The 20,033-nt window shown below is 40.2% G+C and overlaps 2 long non-coding RNA genes across 2 annotated transcripts; both read left to right on the top strand.

Annotated features, from left to right (window-relative positions):
• The first annotated feature begins 521 nt into the window (after nucleotides 1–521).
• On the top strand, nucleotides 522–4,849 carry LOC141546681 (uncharacterized). The gene is made up of 3 exons (XR_012483390.1): nucleotides 522–544; nucleotides 3,489–3,596; nucleotides 4,281–4,849. It is a non-coding gene; the product is annotated as an uncharacterized LOC141546681 (long non-coding RNA).
• Nucleotides 4,850–6,646: 1,797 nt separating this feature from the next.
• LOC141546676 (uncharacterized) lies at nucleotides 6,647–10,980 on the top strand. The gene is made up of 3 exons (XR_012483384.1): nucleotides 6,647–6,672; nucleotides 9,619–9,726; nucleotides 10,412–10,980. It is a non-coding gene; the product is annotated as an uncharacterized LOC141546676 (long non-coding RNA).
• Nucleotides 10,981–20,033: the final 9,053 nt, after the last annotated feature.

Raw genomic sequence — 20,033 nt, 5'->3', positions numbered from 1 at the left:
TACTGATTTACCTAACCCTCCATTGACTCCTTCATTATCTATGTATAATTTAAGGCAGCTATTCATTCTCTTCTGCCTATAAATCTCTTTTCTACCTATAAATCTCGTTTCTTCTCCTAAATCACTTTTTTAACTATATATATCTCTTTTCTACCTATGTATCGCTTTTTTCATATAAATCTCTTTTCTAACTATAAATCACTTTTTTTCCCTATAAATATCTTTTCTACCTATAAACTTTTCTACTATAAATCTATCTTTTCACTTATCTACCGATCATTATCTATTTAACTATGCATCAAGTGTATCTATTGAATCTATTTGTTTACCCTATCTATCCCATCTATCTATCAGCACTTATCTATGTATCTAGTCTATTAGTCTATTTGTCCACTCATCCATTCTTCTATTCACATACTACTCCCTTGGCTGTCAGGATCCAACTGGGTTGTTGGGGAGAGAACATCCCCTTTAAGTCAGAAAACCTTGGGTGTTCTCAGGCGTGTCACAATGGGCATGACACAATGAGGTCTCCATGGAGAAGGTAAGCAAAGCAAATGCTCATCAGATGAGGGTAGTGCTCACCTGGTATGTGGGTTTTTTTTCTTTTTAAAAATTGTTTGAGGAAAGCTTTTTATTTACAAAACATATGAAGGGGTAAGTTTTTAACACTGACCCTTGCAAAACCTTCTCTTCCAACTTTTCCCCTCCTTCCTTCCACCTCTTCCCCTAGATGACAGGGAAGATGACAGGGGATTCACATGTTAAATATATGAAAATATATGCTTAATCCAATGTATGTAAAAATATTTATACAATTATCTTGCTTATGCATAGATTGTCTTCCTAGTTCTTTTTGTTGACATCATTTTCCCCAATAGAATATAAACTTTGCGGGCAAGACCATTTTGTTTTTACCTTTATGTCTCCAGGGTCTAGTGAAATATACGACCCCTAGTAAGTATGTAATAGATGTTTGCTCCTTGTTTAATTGAGCTTTGCTGATTGAGTAGTCTAAGGAAGATGGATGAGGTGGGCTACCAGATGAATGATATGGTCACAAAGGACACAGGGACCAGAAACTGGGGACATGAGTAGAAGCACCAGCGGGAAAGGGAGCCAAGCCCACATATTGCTCTTGGGATGGAGCCTAGGGTTTGGCTGCAAAGCAGAAGGAGCTAGGGCCACGGTTAAGACCCCAGACCGCTTCATCCGGTACCTTTCATCATGTAGAATTTGGAAAACACCCCATTGAACGCTGCAGATCTAGAATCCCCTTGTTAATTAGGCCAGGGTTGTCTGTACAAGACAAGATCTGTTTCAATCTCGCCTCTATTTTGCTGACCTGTTGCCTCAGTTTCTTTAACTGAGAGAGTGGATATTAGCACCTACCTCCCAGTGATGTTCAGGAGAGAATATGTGTAAAGTGCTTAGCACAGTGCTTGGTACATAGGAGTTTAATAAATGCTTGTTTCCTTAATAAATATTGGTAAATCGGAAGTGATTCGAAGTGGAAAAATGGCAGAGCTACCAAGGAAAAACTCCAACAGTTCTTGCCCTCAAGAAGGTGGTTTTCTGTAGATGAGACCCTCCAAGCCCAAGCCCAGAAGTGGAAAGCCCAAGATGGAGGATGAGAAGGTGCTGTCAGAGAGCAATCCAGACCTCCTCCTCTTCCACCCCCTGGGAGGATTCCCAAGGCCAAGCTAAGGACTAGCTCTGGAAGCCGGCTTGACTGGCTTGTCCAGGGTCTTCTGGGGCCCTTCAGCCAATTAAGGCTGCATCCTGCTTGGGAGTTAGTTTGGTTTCATTTTCTTGCCAGAGCCTGTACATCAATTCCCAAGAGGTATTGTTCCAGCTTTATCAATCAGTGCAAACATCTTTTGTGGCTAACCTGACCTTTGCCACTATCTATGGAATCAAATCAGACGGGGTTTTCCCATCTCCAATCTTGCCGTCTCCAGAGCACCCATTTGCTTTTCTAGCACTCTTACTATCCCCCTTCTTCATCCAGGGGATTTAGGTTCCCAGCTTCTGAAGAAAGGTTAGATTTTCAGAAACCGAAGTTTGACATTTCAGTCATATAGATTATAATGAGCACAAGTCAGGCAGAAGAAACTTCTAAGGGGGAATGGGGGGCTCTAGCACAAGCCTGTGGGGACACCAATTATTTTCTGGCTCAGCCTTCCCCTAGAGCTGAGGGGAAGCACCTGGATGCAAATCTCTAAGCCAGTCCCTTGTCATTCTGAATTGCCCTTCTGGTGTAGAATGGCTGCTCTGCTCCTCCAGGAAGATCCAAAAGACTTCAGCAGGGCCAGTTCCGAGCTTCTCTGGAACTTCTCTGGCTAGAACACAACAGCCCTGCTGCTTGTTAACCCCCACTACCTCTTTGCTCCCAGATTTTCAGACGGTCCCCAGCCTCTGATGGCAAAGGGCCTGCTTACAGTTTTTTCACAATCTCAAAGAAGAACAAATCTGCCTCCCTCTCTTATTCCCAAACCCAGATAGGATAGCCAGCTTTACCCATCAGCAGTATGGGCTAGCTGCAAATAAGGGAAAAATGTTGTTTACCCAATAAGTTTGCCAACAAGTATTTCTTTAGGATTAACCAGCTGGCAAATATAATCATCAGATAGTAAAGAAGAAACTGGGAAATATCACTAATCATGTGGGAGCTGAAAGAATGACAACTTGAAACTTTTGGAAACAGAAAAAAAAACATTTTTTATTTTTAAAAACACATCAAACTCAGAAACATCATCTCTCCCCTTCCCCCCACCAGTACAATAAACTCCAAAGTATAGATATCAAAACTCCCCAACAATCAAACTCAGAAACATCCTCTCTCCCCTTCCCCCCACCAGTGCAATAAACTCCAAAGTATAGATCAAAACTCCCCAACAACAATCTAAATCCCGTTTCAAGTAGATTTCCAAAGACATGTTTTCAATATCGCCAGAATCTGGTCACTCTGGCTTCAGTATCTCCTTTGCTTCAGTATTGGCTTATAGGTTGCCTGAAAAGAAAAAATGTGAAAGCATAAGTGAAAGATATGTGTCCATTTGATATACTGGAAAAACCATCCACGAACTGCAATATTTTTGGGGGGGTTGTATGTATATTTTAATCCAGCTATTCATTCTCTTCTGCCTATAAATCTCTTTTCTACTTCTAAATCCCTTTTTTTAATCTAAATATCTCTTTTCTACCTATAAATGGCTTTTCTTCCTATAGAGCTGTTTGCTACCTATAAATCACTTTTCTTCCTATAAATCACTTTTCTACCTATAAACTTTTCTACTATAAATCTATCTTTTCACTTATCTATCCATCATTATCTTTTTAACTATGCATTAAGTGTATCTATTCAATCTATTTGTTTATCTTCTCTATCCCATTCATCCATCACCAGGAATCTATGTATCTAGTCTATCAGTCTATTAGTCCACTCATGCATTCTTCTATTCACATACTACTCCCTTTGCTGTCAGGATCCAACTGGGTTGTTGGGAAGAGAACATCACCTTGAAGTCAGAAAACTTTGGGTGTTCTCCGGCATGTCACAATGAGCATCACACAATGAGGTCTCCATGGCCAAGGTAAGCAAGTCAACTGCTCATCTGATGAGGATTGTGCTCAGGCTTTATGCGCAAGTATTCTTTTAACAATATTTTTTAGGAAACCTCTTTATTTAGAAAACATATGGACTTCCGGACAAAGAGTAGTGGCAGTAGTAGGAGGTGGAGGCGTAGAAGAAGTAGGAGTAGTATGAGTAGTAACAGTAATAGGAAGAGGAATAAAAGTAGTGATAGAAGTAGTAAAAAGAGTAGTAATGATAAAAGTAATAGTAATGGTAGTAGTACTAATAATAATAGGAGTAGGAATAATAGTAGTAGAAGAAGTAGTAATAGCAACAGTAATAATGATAGGAATAGGAGTGACACTAGTAGGAGTAGGAGTAGGAGTAGCAGTAGCAGTAGGAGTAATAGTAATAGTAAAAGTGGTAGTAGAAATAATAGTAGTAGTGGTAGTAAAAGGAGTATTAATAGTAATAGGAGCAATGATAGTACTAGTAGCAGGAGGAAGAGATCTAGAAGGAATAATAACAATAATAAGAGTGGCAGTAATTGTAGTAGTTGGTGGAAGAGTAATAGTAGTAATCGTAGGAGTAATACTAATAGGAGTAGGAAGAGGAGTAATAGTAGAAATAGTAGTAATAATAATAGGGGTAAGAGTACAAGTAATAATGGTAGTAGTAAGAGAATTATCTGACCTTTACACAGTGCTTCACCATCTCCCGAATTCTATAGATCATCTCCTCAAATGCTACCCCTAAGGCTCAGACCAAGTCTTGTGGGAACAGCCAGACTCTCCCATCCTTGGGCCAGGGAGATGCATGTCCTGTTATTTCGGGTTCGGTACCTGTGTTCCAGGCTTCAGGGAAGAAACGAGATCTTTCAACATTTTGGCTTCTGATATTGTCACCCCACCAACCACAAAGAGGATCTGGAGTGGATGGTCACCGGGATGAGGGCGGCCCACCTCTAACAGTCACCACAACAAGGATGGGGTCAGCCCTCAGAAGGGAATGCCAGGTTAATGTTGCTACAAATGAACTATATAAAATCCAAGAGAAAATATATGACTCATTAATGATCAAATACAGATCTTACATTAGGACACAATGTTGCTAGATTTTCACTGTGCAATCACAATTTTAGAACTGGAAATGTAGTTTCCTAGTGGTCATGGAGCTCAACTATCTCATTTAACATGTGAGGAAACTGAGGCTCAGGGAGTTTAAAGTGATAATATAAAGTCATGAAAGTAAGAAATAAACAGCAGAGCAAAATACCACTTGTTTAATGTTACTTTATTACAGTGTCTTTCCCCTACCCCATCCCACCACTTTTTTTTTTTTTTAAGAGTAAATATGTTTAGTTATAGGTTAGAAGATTGGAGTATGGAAATATACACACACATATATGGACACCCATACACCCATATATAATGAACACTTAGAGGTAACACGATAGTATTAACAGGATCTGTTTGAATCTTGTCTCTGCCACTTACAACTTGTATGCGCTTGAACAATATATTAACTATACTAAACCTCCTTGTGTCTCAGTGACTTTCTTTGTAAAATATGGAAGTAGAAACCCTGAAATATTGCTGCCAGCTCAAAATCCACGATGCTGTGACTCTACTTGAAAACAAATAGTTCTCAGAGCCTTATCCTCTGTGGAGCAAACATGATTGTATCATTCCCAATTTACAGAGGAGGAAATTGAGGCAAACACAGATTAAGTGACTTGCCCAGAGTCCTACAGCTGGTGTTTGAAATCAGTTGCTGATTCAAGGGAGGTCCAACAGTGTTATCCACTGAACCAGCCAGCTGCCTATAATTTTAGAAAAAGTCTTCATCTATATGTAATTGAATTTAACAAGCATTTATGAAACCTCTAATATGAGCAAGTCATCTTTTTTCTGGGAACCAGCCATAGGATGAGGAAAAAGAAAATAGTTTCTGAACTAAAAGAATTTGCTTTTGTTTGTTTGTTTGCTTTTAAGTGTAGGCTCTCTATTTCCCAGATTATTTGTACTTCTAGTTTACATATAGGGCTAGTCAGCAACCAGGCCCTACCTTGATCTCCTATTAACACTGACTGCAGGAGGGAAGCTGCAGGTACATTATCTCTATGTAGATGCTTTACCTTCATGAACAGGTTAAATCCCGTTTTAAGTCGATCCCGAGGCTTAAGATGCGTTCAATATCGCCAGCATCTGGTCACAACTGGTTCAGTATCTCCTCTGCTTCAGCAGTGGCTTATAGGATGCCTGAAAAGGTAAAATGTTACAGCATAAGTGAAAGATATGTGTCCAATTGATCTACTAGAATAACCATCCACAAAATGCAATTTTGGGGGGGCGTGGGGGAAGAGGGGAAGAAAGAGAAGTCAACAATTTCCCAAGCCAGATAGAAAGCAACCATTTTAGCTTCTATAATATTGAAGAATAAAATATAATAGTTTAATACTGACGTGAAGGCAGTCTCAATCTATGACAGCAGCCCTTGGTATCATGCTGATGAGGGCCCAAATGGATCTCTCTCTCCAGTAATTTATTTACTGATTTACCTAACCCTCCATTGACTCCTTCATTATCTATGTATAATTTAAGGCAGCTATTCATTCTCTTCTGCCTATAAATCTCTTTTCTACCTATAAATCTCGTTTCTTCTCCTAAATCACTTTTTTAACTATATATATATCTCTTTTCTACCTATGTATCGCTTTTTTCATATAAATCTCTTTTCTAACTATAAATCACTTTTTTTTCCTATAAATATCTTTTCTACCTATAAACTTTTCTACTATAAATCTATCTTTTCACTTATCTACCGATCATTATCTATTTAACTATGCATCAAGTGTATCTATTGAATCTATTTGTTTACCCTATCTATCCCATCTATCTATCAGCACTTATCTATGTATCTAGTCTATTAGTCTATTTGTCCACTCATCTATTCTTCTATTCACATACTACTCCCTTGGCTGTCAGGATCCAACTGGGTTGTTGGGGAGAGAACATCCCCTTTAAGTCAGAAAACCTTGGGTGTTCTCAGGCGTGTCACAATGGGCATGACACAATGAGGTCTCCATGGAGAAGGTAAGCAAAGCAAATGCTCATCAGATGAGGGTAGTGCTCACCTGGTATGTGGGTTTTTTTTCTTTTTAAAAATTGTTTGAGGAAAGCTTTTTATTTACAAAACATATGAAGGGGTAAGTTTTTAACACTGACCCTTGCAAAACCTTCTCTTCCAACTTTTCCCCTCCTTCCTTCCACCTCTTCCCCTAGATGACAGGGAAGATGACAGGGGATTCACATGTTAAATATATGAAAATATATGCTTAATCCAATGTATGTAAAAATATTTATACAATTATCTTGCTTATGCATAGATTGTCTTCCTAGTTCTTTTTGTTGACATCATTTTCCCCAATAGAATATAAACTTTGCGGGCAAGACCATTTTGTTTTTACCTTTATGTCTCCAGGGTCTAGTGAAATATACGACCCCTAGTAAGTATGTAATATATGTTTGCTCCTTGTTTAATTGAGCTTTGCTGATTGAGTAGTCTAAGGAAGATGGATGAGGTGGGCTACCAGATGAATGATATGGTCACAAAGGACACAGGGACCAGAAACTGGGGACATGAGTAGAAGCACCAGCGGGAAAGGGAGCCAAGCCCACATATTGCTCTTGGGATGGAGCCTAGGGTTTGGCTGCAAAGCAGAAGGAGCTAGGGCCACGGTTAAGACCCCAGACCGCTTCATCTGGTACCTTTCATCATGTAGAATTTGGAAAACACCCCATTGAACGCTGCAGATCTAGAATCCCCTTGTTAATTAGGCCAGGGTTGTCTGTACAAGACAAGATCTGTTTCAATCTCGCCTCTATTTTGCTGACCTGTTGCCTCAGTTTCTTTAACTGAGAGAGTGGATATTAGCACCTACCTCCCAGTGATGTTCAGGAGAGAATATGTGTAAAGTGCTTAGCACAGTGCTTGGTACATAGGAGTTTAATAAATGCTTGTTTCCTTAATAAATATTGGTAAATCGGAAGTGATTCGAAGTGGAAAAATGGCAGAGCTACCAAGGAAAAACTCCAACAGTTCTTGCCCTCAAGAAGGTGGTTTTCTGTAGATGAGACCCTCCAAGCCCAAGCCCAGAAGTGGAAAGCCCAAGATGGAGGATGAGAAGGTGCTGTCAGAGAGCAATCCAGACCTCCTCCTCTTCCACCCCCTGGGAGGATTCCCAAGGCCAAGCTAAGGACTAGCTCTGGAAGCCGGCTTGACTGGCTTGTCCAGGGTCTTCTGGGGCCCTTCAGCCAATTAAGGCTGCATCCTGCTTGGGAGTTAGTTTGGTTTCATTTTCTTGCCAGAGCCTGTACATCAATTCCCAAGAGGTATTGTTCCAGCTTTATCAATCAGTGCAAACATCTTTTGTGGCTAACCTGACGTTTGCCACTATCTATGGAATCAAATCAGACGGGGTTTTCCCATCTCCAATCTTGCCGTCTCCAGAGCACCCATTTGCTTTTCTAGCACTCTTACTATCCCCCTTCTTCATCCAGGGGATTTAGGTTCCCAGCTTCTGAAGAAAGGTTAGATTTTCAGAAACCGAAGTTTGACATTTCAGTCATATAGATTATAATGAGCACAAGTCAGGCAGAAGAAACTTCAAAGGGGGAATGGGGGGCTCTAGCACAAGCCTGTGGGGACACCAATTATTTTCTGGCTCAGCCTTCCCCTAGAGCTGAGGGGAAGCACCTGGATGCAAATCTCTAAGCCAGTCCCTTGTCATTCTGAATTGCCCTTCTGGTGTAGAATGGCTGCTCTGCTCCTCCAGGAAGATCCAAAAGACTTCAGCAGGGCCAGTTCCGAGCTTCTCTGGAACTTCTCTGGCTAGAACACAACAGCCCTGCTGCTTGTTAACCCCCACTACCTCTTTGCTCCCAGATTTTCAGACGGTCCCCAGCCTCTGATGGCAAAGGGCCTGCTTACAGTTTTTTCACAATCTCAAAGAAGAACAAATCTGCCTCCCTCTCTTATTCCCAAACCCAGATAGAATAGCCAGATTTACCCATCAGCAGTATGGGCTAGCTGCAAATAAGGGAAAAATGTTGTTTACCCAATAAGTTTGCCAACAAGTATTTCTTTAGGATTAACCAGCTGGCAAATATAATCATCAGATAGTAAAGAAGAAACTGGGAAATATCACTAATCATGTGGGAGCTGAAAGAATGACAACTTGAAACTTTTGGAAACAGAAAAAAAAACATTTTTTATTTTTAAAAACACATCAAACTCAGAAACATCATCTCTCCCCTTCCCCCCACCAGTACAATAAACTCCAAAGTATAGATATCAAAACTCCCCAACAATCAAACTCAGAAACATCCTCTCTCCCCTTCCCCCCACCAGTGCAATAAACTCCAAAGTATAGATCAAAACTCCCCAACAACAATCTAAATCCCATTTCAAGTAGATTTCCAAAGACATGTTTTCAATATCGCCAGAATCTGGTCACTCTGGCTTCAGTATCTCCTTTGCTTCAGTATTGGCTTATAGGTTGCCTGAAAAGATAAAATGTGAAAGCATAAGTGAAAGATATGTGTCCATTTGATATACTGGAAAAACCATCCACGAACTGCAATATTTTTTTGGGGGGGTTGTATGTATATTTTAATCCAGCTATTCATTCTCTTCTGCCTATAAATCTCTTTTCTACTTCTAAATCCCTTTTTTTAATCTAAATATCTCTTTTCTACCTATAAATGGCTTTTCTTCCTATAGAGCTGTTTGCTACCTATAAATCACTTTTCTTCCTATAAATCACTTTTCTACCTATAAACTTTTCTACTATAAATCTATCTTTTCACTTATCTATCCATCATTATCTTTTTAACTATGCATTAAGTGTATCTATTCAATCTATTTGTTTATCTTCTCTATCCCATTCATCCATCACCAGGAATCTATGTATCTAGTCTATCAGTCTATTAGTCCACTCATGCATTCTTCTATTCACATACTACTCCCTTTGCTGTCAGGATCCAACTGGGTTGTTGGGAAGAGAACATCACCTTGAAGTCAGAAAACTTTGGGTGTTCTCCGGCATGTCACAATGAGCATCACACAATGAGGTCTCCATGGCCAAGGTAAGCAAGTCAACTGCTCATCTGATGAGGATTGTGCTCAGGCTTTATGCGCAAGTCTTCTTTTAACAATATTTTTTAGGAAACCTCTTTATTTAGAAAACATATGGACTTCCGGACAAAGGAGTAGTGGCAGTAGTAGGAGGTGGAGGCGTAGAAGAAGTAGGAGTAGTATGAGTAGTAACAGTAATAGGAAGAGGAATAAAAGTAGTGATAGAAGTAGTAAAAAGAGTAGTAATGATAAAAGTAATAGTAATGGTAGTAGTACTAATAATAATAGGAGTAGGAATAATAGTAGTAGAAGAAGTAGTAATAGCAACAGTAATAATGATAGGAATAGGAGTGACACTAGTAGGAGTAGGAGTAGCAGTAGCAGTAGGAGTAATAGTAATAGAAATAGTAAAAGTGGTAGTAGAAATAATAGTAGTAGTGGTAGTAAAAGGAGTATTAATAGGAATAGGAGCAATGATAGTACTAGTAGCAGGAGGAAGAGATCTAGAAGGAATAATAACAATAATAAGAGTGGCAGTAATTGTAGTAGTGGGTGGAAGAGTAATAGTAGTAATCGTAGGAGTAATACTAATAGGAGTAGGAAGAGGAGTAATAGTAGAAATAGTAGTAATAATAATAGGCGTAAGAGTACAAGTAATAATAGTAGTAGTAAGAGAATTATCTGACCTTTACACAGTGCTTCACCATCTCCCGAATTCTATAGATCATCTCCTCAAATGCTACCCCTAAGGCTCAGACCAAGTCTTGTGGGAACAGCCAGACTCTCCCATCCTTGGGCCAGGGAGATGCATGTCCTGTTATTTCGGGTTCGGTACCTGTGTTCCAGGCTTCAGGGAAGAAACGAGATCTTTCAACATTTTGGCTTCTGATATTGTCACCCCACCAACCACAAAGAGGATCTGGAGTGGATGGTCACCGGGATGAGGGCGGCCCACCTCTAACAGTCACCACAACAAGGATGGGGTCAGCCCTCAGAAGGGAATGCCAGGTTAATGTTGCTACAAATGAACTATATAAAATCCAAGAGAAAATATATGACTCATTAATGATCAAATACAGATCTTACATTAGGACACAATGTTGCTAGATTTTCACTGTGGAATCACAATTTTAGAACTGGAAATGTAGTTTCCTAGTGGTCATGGAGCTCAACTATCTCATTTAACATGTGAGAAAACTGAGGCTCAGGGAGTTTAAAGTGATAATATAAAGTCATGAAAGTAAGAAATAAACAGCAGAGCAAAATACCACTTGTTTAATGTTACTTTATTACAGTGTCTTTCCCCTACCCCATCCCACCACTTTTTTTTTTTAAGAGTAAATATGTTTAGTTATAGGTTAGAAGATTGGAGTATGGAAATATACACACACATATATGGACACCCATACACCCATATATAATGAACACTTAGAGGTAACACGATAGTATTAACAGGATCTGTTTGAATCTTGTCTCTGCCACTTACAACTTGTATGCGCTTGAACAATATATTAACTATACTAAACCTCCTTGTGTCTCAGTGACTTTCTTTGTAAAATATGGAAGTAGAAACCCTGAAATATTGCTGCCAGCTCAAAATCCACGATGCTGTGACTCTACTTGAAAACAAATAGTTCTCAGAGGCTTATCCTCTGTGGAGCAAACATGATTGTATCATTCCCAATATACAGAGGAGGAAATTGAGGCAAACACAGATTAAGTGACTTGCCCAGAGTCCTACAGCTGGTGTTTGAAATCAGTTGCTGATTCAAGGGAGGTCCAACAGTGTTATCCACTGAACCAGCCAGCTGCCTATAATTTTAGAAAAAGTCTTCATCTATATGTAATTGAATTTAACAAGCATTTATGAAACCTCTAATATGAGCAAGTCATTTTTTTTCTGGGAACCAGCCATAGGATGAGGAAAAAGAAAATAGTTTCCGAACTAAAAGAATTTGCTTTTGTTTGTTTGTTTGCTTTTAAGTGTAGGCTCTCTATTTCCCAGATTATTTGTACTTCTAGTTTATATATAGGGCTAGTCAGCAACCAGGCCCTACCTTGATCTCCTATTAACACTGACTGCAGGAGGGAAGCTGCAGGTACATTATCTCTATGTAGATGCTTTACCTTCATGAACAGGTTAAATCCCGTTTTAAGTCGATCCCGAGGCTTAAGATGCGTTCAATATCGCCAGCATCTGGTCACAACTGGTTCAGTATCTCCTCTGCTTCAGCAGTGGCTTATAGGATGCCTGAAAAGGTAAAATGTTACAGCATAAGTGAAAGATATGTGTCCAATTGATCTACTAGAATAACCATCCACAAAATGCAATTTTAGGGGGGCGTGGGGGAAGAGGGGAAGGAAGAGAAGTCAACAATTTCCCAAGCCAGATAGAAAGCAACCATTTTAGCTTCTATAATATTGAAGAATAAAATATAATAGTTTAATACTGACGTGAAGGCAGTCTCAATCTATGATAGCAGCCCTTGGTATCATGCTGATGAGGGCCCAAATGGATCTCTCTCTCCAGTAATTTATTTACTGATTTACCTAACCCTCCATTGACTCCTTCATTATCTATGTATAATTTAAGGCAGCTATTCATTCTCTTCTGCCTATAAATCTCTTTTCTACCTATAAATCTCGTTTCTTCTCCTAAATCACTTTTTTAACTATATATATCTCTTTTCTACCTATGTATCGCTTTTTTCATATAAATCTCTTTTCTAACTATAAATCACTTTTTTTCCTATAAATATCTTTGATAGCTATAAACTTTTCTACTATAAATCTATCTTTTCACTTATCTACCCATCATTATCTATTTAACTATGCATCAAGTGTATCTATTGAATCTATTTGTTTACCCTATCTATCCCATCTATCTATCAGCACTTATCTATGTATCTAGTCTATTAGTCTATTTGTCCACTCATCTATTCTTCTATTCACATACTACCCCCTTGGCTGTCAGGATCCAACTGGGTTGTTGGGGAGAGAACATCCCCTTTAAGTCAGAAAACCTTGGGTGTTCTCAGGCGTGTCACAATGGGCATGACACAATGAGGTCTCCATGGAGAAGGTAAGCAAAGCAAATGCTCATCAGATGAGGGTAGTGCTCACTTGGTATTGTTAGGATTACTAGGTGAGAACTCACGTTGTCTGGACAGTGACAAGGTGAGAATTCAGGTTGTCTGGACAATTACAAGGTGAGAACTCAGGTTTACTTGATAGAAGGAGCAAACTCATTGGCTGAAGTGGTTCTTCCCTGAAGCCCTTGCATTATCCCACGCCCATTCTCTGGGAGGATAAAGGAGGCAACAGTGGGCCTGGAAAGTCAGTCTGCCTGGAGAAGGATAAGAGCTGCAGGTGATTCAGAGCCAGGATTCAAGGAGAAGACTCTGCACTACATCTGGCTTGATGCAGCTCTCTGCAGGAAGGGAAGTCACTTCTCTGGACAAGAGTTAACAGCAACTCCCTGGAGACAACAGTTCACTACAGGAAGAAGAATCTGTCTGAGAGATTTGAGTAGACACAGCAGATCTCTTCCCAGAGAGCGATCCAGCAGCTTCTGGAGACGACAGCACGCTACATTTGGCGTCCACACGTGGGGCAAGGACTTTTGCTTATCCTGACAAGAGGAGCTAGACCAGACCTTCGCAATTTGGCGCCCGAACAGGGACAGACACGGTCCTGATTCCAGTGGAAAAGCCTCCCATCCAGATCTCAGTCTCTCTGAGCCAGAACTGTGAGTAACGAGGAAACTTTGTTAAAGATTAAGTGAGCGTGCTAATAGATAAATAAGGAACTTAACTTGTTAAGGGCTAAACCAGGAATCTCTTATAGCTGAAATGGGGCAGATGTTAGCTATATTCAATCCCTGGACCTCAGCCGACTCATCCCCAGCCCCAGAAGCAACCTCAGCTCCACCCCCATTCAGTCGTGGTACTATAGAGAGTATAATCAAGATAATTGAGGAGCAGAGTTTACTTGTAACATGGGTACAGATTGCTAAACTCTTGGCTGCATTAAGACGCACATCCCCTTGGTTCTTAGAGGAAGAAAAGATAGATGTAGATAAATGGAAGCTAGTGGGATTTGAAATGAAAGAATTTTATGCAAAAAATGGGCCTCGTTCAATTTCTGCAGAAGTATTTTATATCTACAACATAGTTCAATTAACCTTAAACTATCAAGCAAGTTGTTGGAGAAGGAAAAGTTTTAAAAAGGAACAGAGGAGGAAGTGTGAGGAAAAAAGGAAAGATCAAGATCTTGCCTTAGAGCAAGAGGATTTAAATGAGGAATTATGGTATGATTCTCTTGAAGAAGCTTCAACCCTGCCTAGAGAACAGATTATTGGCAGGCCCACATCCACCCCACCTTCAGAGGTGGAGGAAGAAGGAGGGGAAGAGGCAGAAACACAAACAGAATTGCCTGTGAAGCAGCCTAAGCCTATGACAAGATTAGAAAAAGCATTGGTTAAAGCTAAGAGAGAAGGACAGGATATAAGTGATTTTATACATGCATATCCTGTGATTGAAAATATTGACTCTGTAGGTCAAAAAAGGAGAAGATATGCACCTTTAGATTTGAATAAAATTAAAGATTTGAAAAAAGGTTGTACCCTTTATGGGGCTACATCAGCTTATGTCAAAATGTTACTAGATGGTTTGTCTTATGAAGTCCTAACCCCAAATGATTGGAAATCCATAGCAAGGACATGCCTGGAACCTGGAGAAAATTTATTATGGCTTGTGGAATTTCATGAATTATGTAAAATTCAAGACAGATGCAATTTGGAAATAGGAGTTAACACACAATTCACTTTTGAGCACTTGGCTGGTGAAGGTTGTTATGGAGAGAATTCAGAACAGATTAATTATACCATGACAATATATGAGCAAATTGCTAAGGCTGCAATAAAAGCTTGGGGTGTCCTTCCTGGACAGAAAGATCGTGGAGAGGCTTTCACTAAAATACAGCAAGGTCCCAATGAACCTTTTGCAGATTTTGTGGGACATTTGCAAACTGCTGTCAAAAGAACTATTGGAGAAAATTCAGCTACAGAAATAATGACCAGACATCTGGCTAAGGAAAATGCCAATGAGATTTGCAAAAGAATTATATGGGGATTAGACAAAGATGCTCCTTTAGAGGAGATCATAAGACGCTGTGCTACAGTGGGAACAAATGCTTTTTACACCCGGACAATGATGAACGTGGAAAGACAGGGTCCCTCCTGGCAAGGGCCTTCTAGAGAAACTCGGCGATGTTTTCAATGTGGAAAAATTGGGCATCTAAGAGCTCAGTGTAGATATGGAGATACAGTGAGAAGACAGGGTGAGAGAAGACCTAAAACTCCATGTCCAAAATGTCACAAGGGCCTCCACTGGGCCTCCGAATGTAGATTGACACAGGGAAATGACAGGTGGGGCCCAGCTTCAGCCCCCGAAGTGGGGCATGATGGCAACCGAGGTTACATCCAGAGAATTTTAAGACATGATCAATCAGCCAAAAGGCAATCAGATGGAAGAAAGGGATTGAAATTAGGAAAAATAGAGTTGTGTGCAGGAGAGACTACCGAGATACTCCCTGGAGAAGTGAAATCTGTTCCTGTTGAGCCTATGGATCCTTTGCCTCCAGGCACAGTAGGCTTGACCATTTCACCTTCTGAGAGTGCCTACAAAACAGTGTCCATCCATACACTGATGTGGGAAACTGGAGAACGTGTATCTAATATCCCAGTCACTAACACAGGCAGACAACGTGTGATTTATCAACCAGGAGAAGTAGTAGCATCAGGCATATTGTTACGTACCCCTAATAAGCAACCTCGTGATAGTCGCCTAGATTTTGACTCCAATGAACAAAATCCAGGAATATATTGGACAGCAGCTGTGACAGCTGACCGACCTATGCTTACTATTTATATAAACGGAATACCATTTGAAGGATCGGTAGACACGGGTGCAGATCGTACAGTTATTAGAGGTGCCAATTGGCCCGGTCACTGGCCAAAGATTAAAGCAGACATGTCTGCTATATGTCTGGGGTGGGAGGATCAATAGCCCCAGAAGTTAGTGCTAGGCCTTTGAGATAGGTATTTGAAGGAGAAACAGGAGCTTTTACTCCTTTTGTGGTTGAAAAAATCCCCATCAATCTGTGGGGAAGAGACATTTTACAGCAGATAGGATTACAAATAAGCACTTCAGCTTTTTAGGCAGGGCTGCTGTTGAAGGCCTACCTGCACTTTCACCAGTTCCTATTCAGTGGAAGACTGATTCACCAGTGTGGGTAGAACAGTGGCCCTTAAGAAGTGATAAAATTCAGGCCTTATTAGACATAGTGCAAGAACAACTTGACCAAGGACACTTGCGGCCTTCTCTAAGTCCTTGGAATTCCCCAGTATTTGTGGTGAAAAAGAAATCTGGAAAATGGAGGATGTTAACTGATCTAAGAAGAGTAAATGAACAGATGGAAACTATGGGAACTCTTCAGCCTGGACTTCCATCTCCTACTCAGTTGCCAAGAGAATGGCCTCTATGGGTTATAGACATTAAGGATTGTTTCTATTCTATCCCTCTAGATAAGGAGGGTATGAAAAGATGTGCTTTTTCAGTGCCTAGTGTTAATTTGGCTGAGCCTTATAAAAGATATGAATGGACAGTTTTGCCACAGGGAATGAAAAACAGCCCTACTATGTGCCAAATGTATGTTGCTGCTGCTCTTGCTCCAGTAAGAAAAGCCTTTCCAAAAGTAATATTGTTACATTATATGGATGATATTTTGGGATGTGTACCTGAGGAACAAATGTTAGAAGCATGTCTACAAAGGACCATGGAAACATTAAAGTACTACAAACTGCATATAGCTACAGAAAAAATTCAAAGACAGGCTCCTTTTCAATATTTAGGATATCAAGTATATCCTAAGACACTCACAGTACAAAAGCTTTCTTTAAGAACAGAGAAGTTGAACACCTTAAATGACTTTCAAAAATCAATAGGAGATATCCAATGGATGCGTCCAGTGTTAGGCTTAACTACCAATCAACTACAACCTCTATATGACATTTTAAGGGGAGACAGTGCTTTAAATTCACCACGCCAGCTTACAAAAGAAGCACAAAATGTGGTTGAAAGAGTCACTCAAAAACCCTTGGAAATATCAGTTTTTGCTACAAAAGAGGCACCCACAGCAGTCCTTCATCAAGGAGACAGAGTGATTGAGTGAATGAACCTCCCAGCACAACCAGAACAAAGCCTTACACCTTACCCAGTGCTTGTGGCTAGGATTTTATTAAAGGCTATTAAGAGAGTAACACAATTATCTGGAATAAGTCCTGAAAAAATATACACATTCTATACTAACGCACAAATTAATGTATGCTGTGAGACCATCCCAGAATGGCAAATTTTATTGGCCACCGCTCCAAATTTTGCACATGGATCTCCATTAAAGATTACCCGGCTACTACATAATTGGCGATGGATCTTTGAAGAAAAGGTTTCCAAGGTTCCTCTTAAAGGACCAACAATCTTTACAGACGCCTCCAAAGAAAATATTTGTGCTGTATACTCTCATGATTTAACCATAAAGAGAGTAATCAGGACTCCTTTTCAATCCACTCAACAGAATGAATTATTTGCTATCATGCTAGCTCTTACTTATTACCCAGGAGACGTAAATATAATTACTGATTCAGCTTATTCTGTAGGTGTAGTACAAAGAATTGCCACAGCCCAAATAAAATTTGCAGCCTCTAATATTTATCAGCTCTTTAAGGAACTTCAAGAGCAAGTGAGAAAACATCCAGGCAAGATTTATATCTTGCATGTCCACTCACATAGTGGACTTCCAGGTCCCATTTTTGTTGGAAATTCAAAGGCAGATAGCCTTCTAACGATGTTAGCCAGTAGTCCTTTATTTCAGGAAGCACAAGAATCTCATTCTAAATATCATCAGGCTGCTCGAGCTTTACGTTTACAATTTGGAATCACAAGAGAGGAAGCTAGGAGCATAGTAAAAAGCTGTACAGCTTGTCTTCCTTGCCATGCTCCTACACTCCCTCCAGTGAAGAATCCTCGTGGTTTGAGACCCAATGAAATCTGGCAAATGGATGTGACCCATTATAAATCTTTTGGTCGTCTATCTTTTATCCATGTCGTGGTAGACACCTTTTCAGGATTCACATTTGCAATGCCAGCAGCAAAAGAGACAGCCCGAGTGGTCACTGAATTCCTTATACAAGCATTTGCAATTATGGGTGTGCCACAAGCAATAAAAACAGACAATGGACCTGCATATACGTCCAAACATTTTACACACTTTTGTGCACAGTATAAGATTTTACATACCACGGGCATACCCTTTAATCCTCAAGGGCAGGCAAGAGTAGAGAGAAGAAACAGAGATATTAAGACACTCCTCCAAAAACAAAAGAAAGGGGGAGCCACAGGTAACCCTAGAGAACTTCTAAATTTAGTTCTCTATACCATTAATTTTCTAATTTTTGACAAAGATGCACTGGCTGCGGCAGACAGGTTTTATAACCCACCAGAAGGGCAGTGTCCAGTGCGAGCAGCTCCACTGTCCTTAGATAATCGCCAGGTGATGTGGAGAGATCCAGAAAGTGGTGAATGGAAGGGACCAGGTAGGTTAACTGCCTGGGGGAGAGGGTTTGCTTGTATTTCTTCAGCAGGAGAAGGAATCAGATGGGTGCCAACGAGTCATATTCGCCTTGTCCATCAGAGAGAGACAGAAAAAGAGAAAGACCTCAAAATAAAGGAGAAGATCTAAGAAACATCTTACACCGAAAGAGCATGGCTAATAAAAAGACTGTTAAAGAAGTTTAAAACCAGCAGGAATCATTGGACTTCCTCACACAAGATGAGACTAATGGACAATGGATTTATGGACATTTATAAATTTTCAATTTATGATTATTTGATTATGTTATATACTTCTAGCATGTGTTATGTTACTATGTTACTATGTGCTTATGTAATTTATGTAATTATCTGTAATACTTCCCATATTGATGGCTTTAGGTTTCAAGGTCATGACTGTCCTATGTTCTAAATCAAAAGAAAGGGGGAGATATTAGGATTACTAGGTGAGAACTCACATTGTCTGGACAGTGACAAGGTGAGAATTCAGGTTGTCTAGACAATTACAAGGTGAGAACTCAGGATGCCTTGATAGAAGGAGCAAGCTCATTGGCTAAAGTGGTTCTTCCCAGAAGCCCTTGCATTATGCCACGCCCTTTCTCTGGGAGGATAAAAGAGGCAACAGTGGGCCTGGAAAGTCAGTCTGCCTGGAGAAGGATGAGAGCTGGAAGAGATTCAGAGCCAGGATTCAAGGAGAAGACTCTGCACTAAGTCTGGCTTGATGCAGCTCTCTGCAGGAAGGGGAGTCACTTCTCTGGACAAGAGTTAACAGCAACTACCTGGAGACAACAGTTCACTACAGGAAGAAGAATCTGTCTGAGAGATGTGAGTAGACACAGCAGATCTCTTCCCAGAGAGTGATCCAGCAGCTTCTGGAGACGACAACACGCTACATGGTATTATGGAGTTTTTTCTTTTAAAAAATTATTTGAGGAAAGCTTTTTATTTACAAAACATATGAAGGGGTAAGTTTTTAACACTGACCTTTGCAAAACCTTCTCTTCCAACTTTTCCCCTCTTTCCTTCCACCTCTTCCCCTAGATGACAGGTAATTACATGTTAAATATGTGAAAATATATGCTTAATCCAATGTATGTAAAAATATTTGTACAATTATCTTGCTTATGCATAGATTTTCTTCCTAGTTCTTTTTGTTGACATCATTTTCCCCAATAGAATATAAACTTTGCGGGCAAGACCATTTTGTTTTTACCTTTATGTCTCCAGGGTCTAGTGAAATATATGACCCCTAGTAAGTATGTAATGTATGTTTGCTCCTTGTTTAATTGAGCTTTGCTGATTGAGTAGTCTAAGGAAGATGGATGAGGTGAGCTACCAGATGAATGATATGGTCACAAAAGACACAGGGACCAGAAACTGGGGACATGAATAGAAGCGCCAGCGGGAAAGGGAGCCAAGCCCACATATTGCTCTTGGGATGGAGCCTAGGGTTTGGCTGCAAAGCAGAAGGAGCTAGGGCCACGGTTAAGGCCCCAGACCGCTTCATCAGGTACCTTTCATCATGTAGAATTTGGAAAACACCCCATTGAACGCTGCAGATCTAGAATCCCCTTGTTAATTAGGCCAGGGTTGTCTGTACAAGACAAGATCTGTTTCAATCTCGCCTCTATTTTGCTGACCTGTTGCCT

This window comes from Sminthopsis crassicaudata, chromosome 6 (assembly GCF_048593235.1).
Source record: "Sminthopsis crassicaudata isolate SCR6 chromosome 6, ASM4859323v1, whole genome shotgun sequence".
Classification (NCBI taxonomy): Eukaryota; Metazoa; Chordata; class Mammalia; order Dasyuromorphia; family Dasyuridae; genus Sminthopsis; species Sminthopsis crassicaudata.
This window is presented reverse-complemented; position numbering and strand designations above follow the sequence as displayed.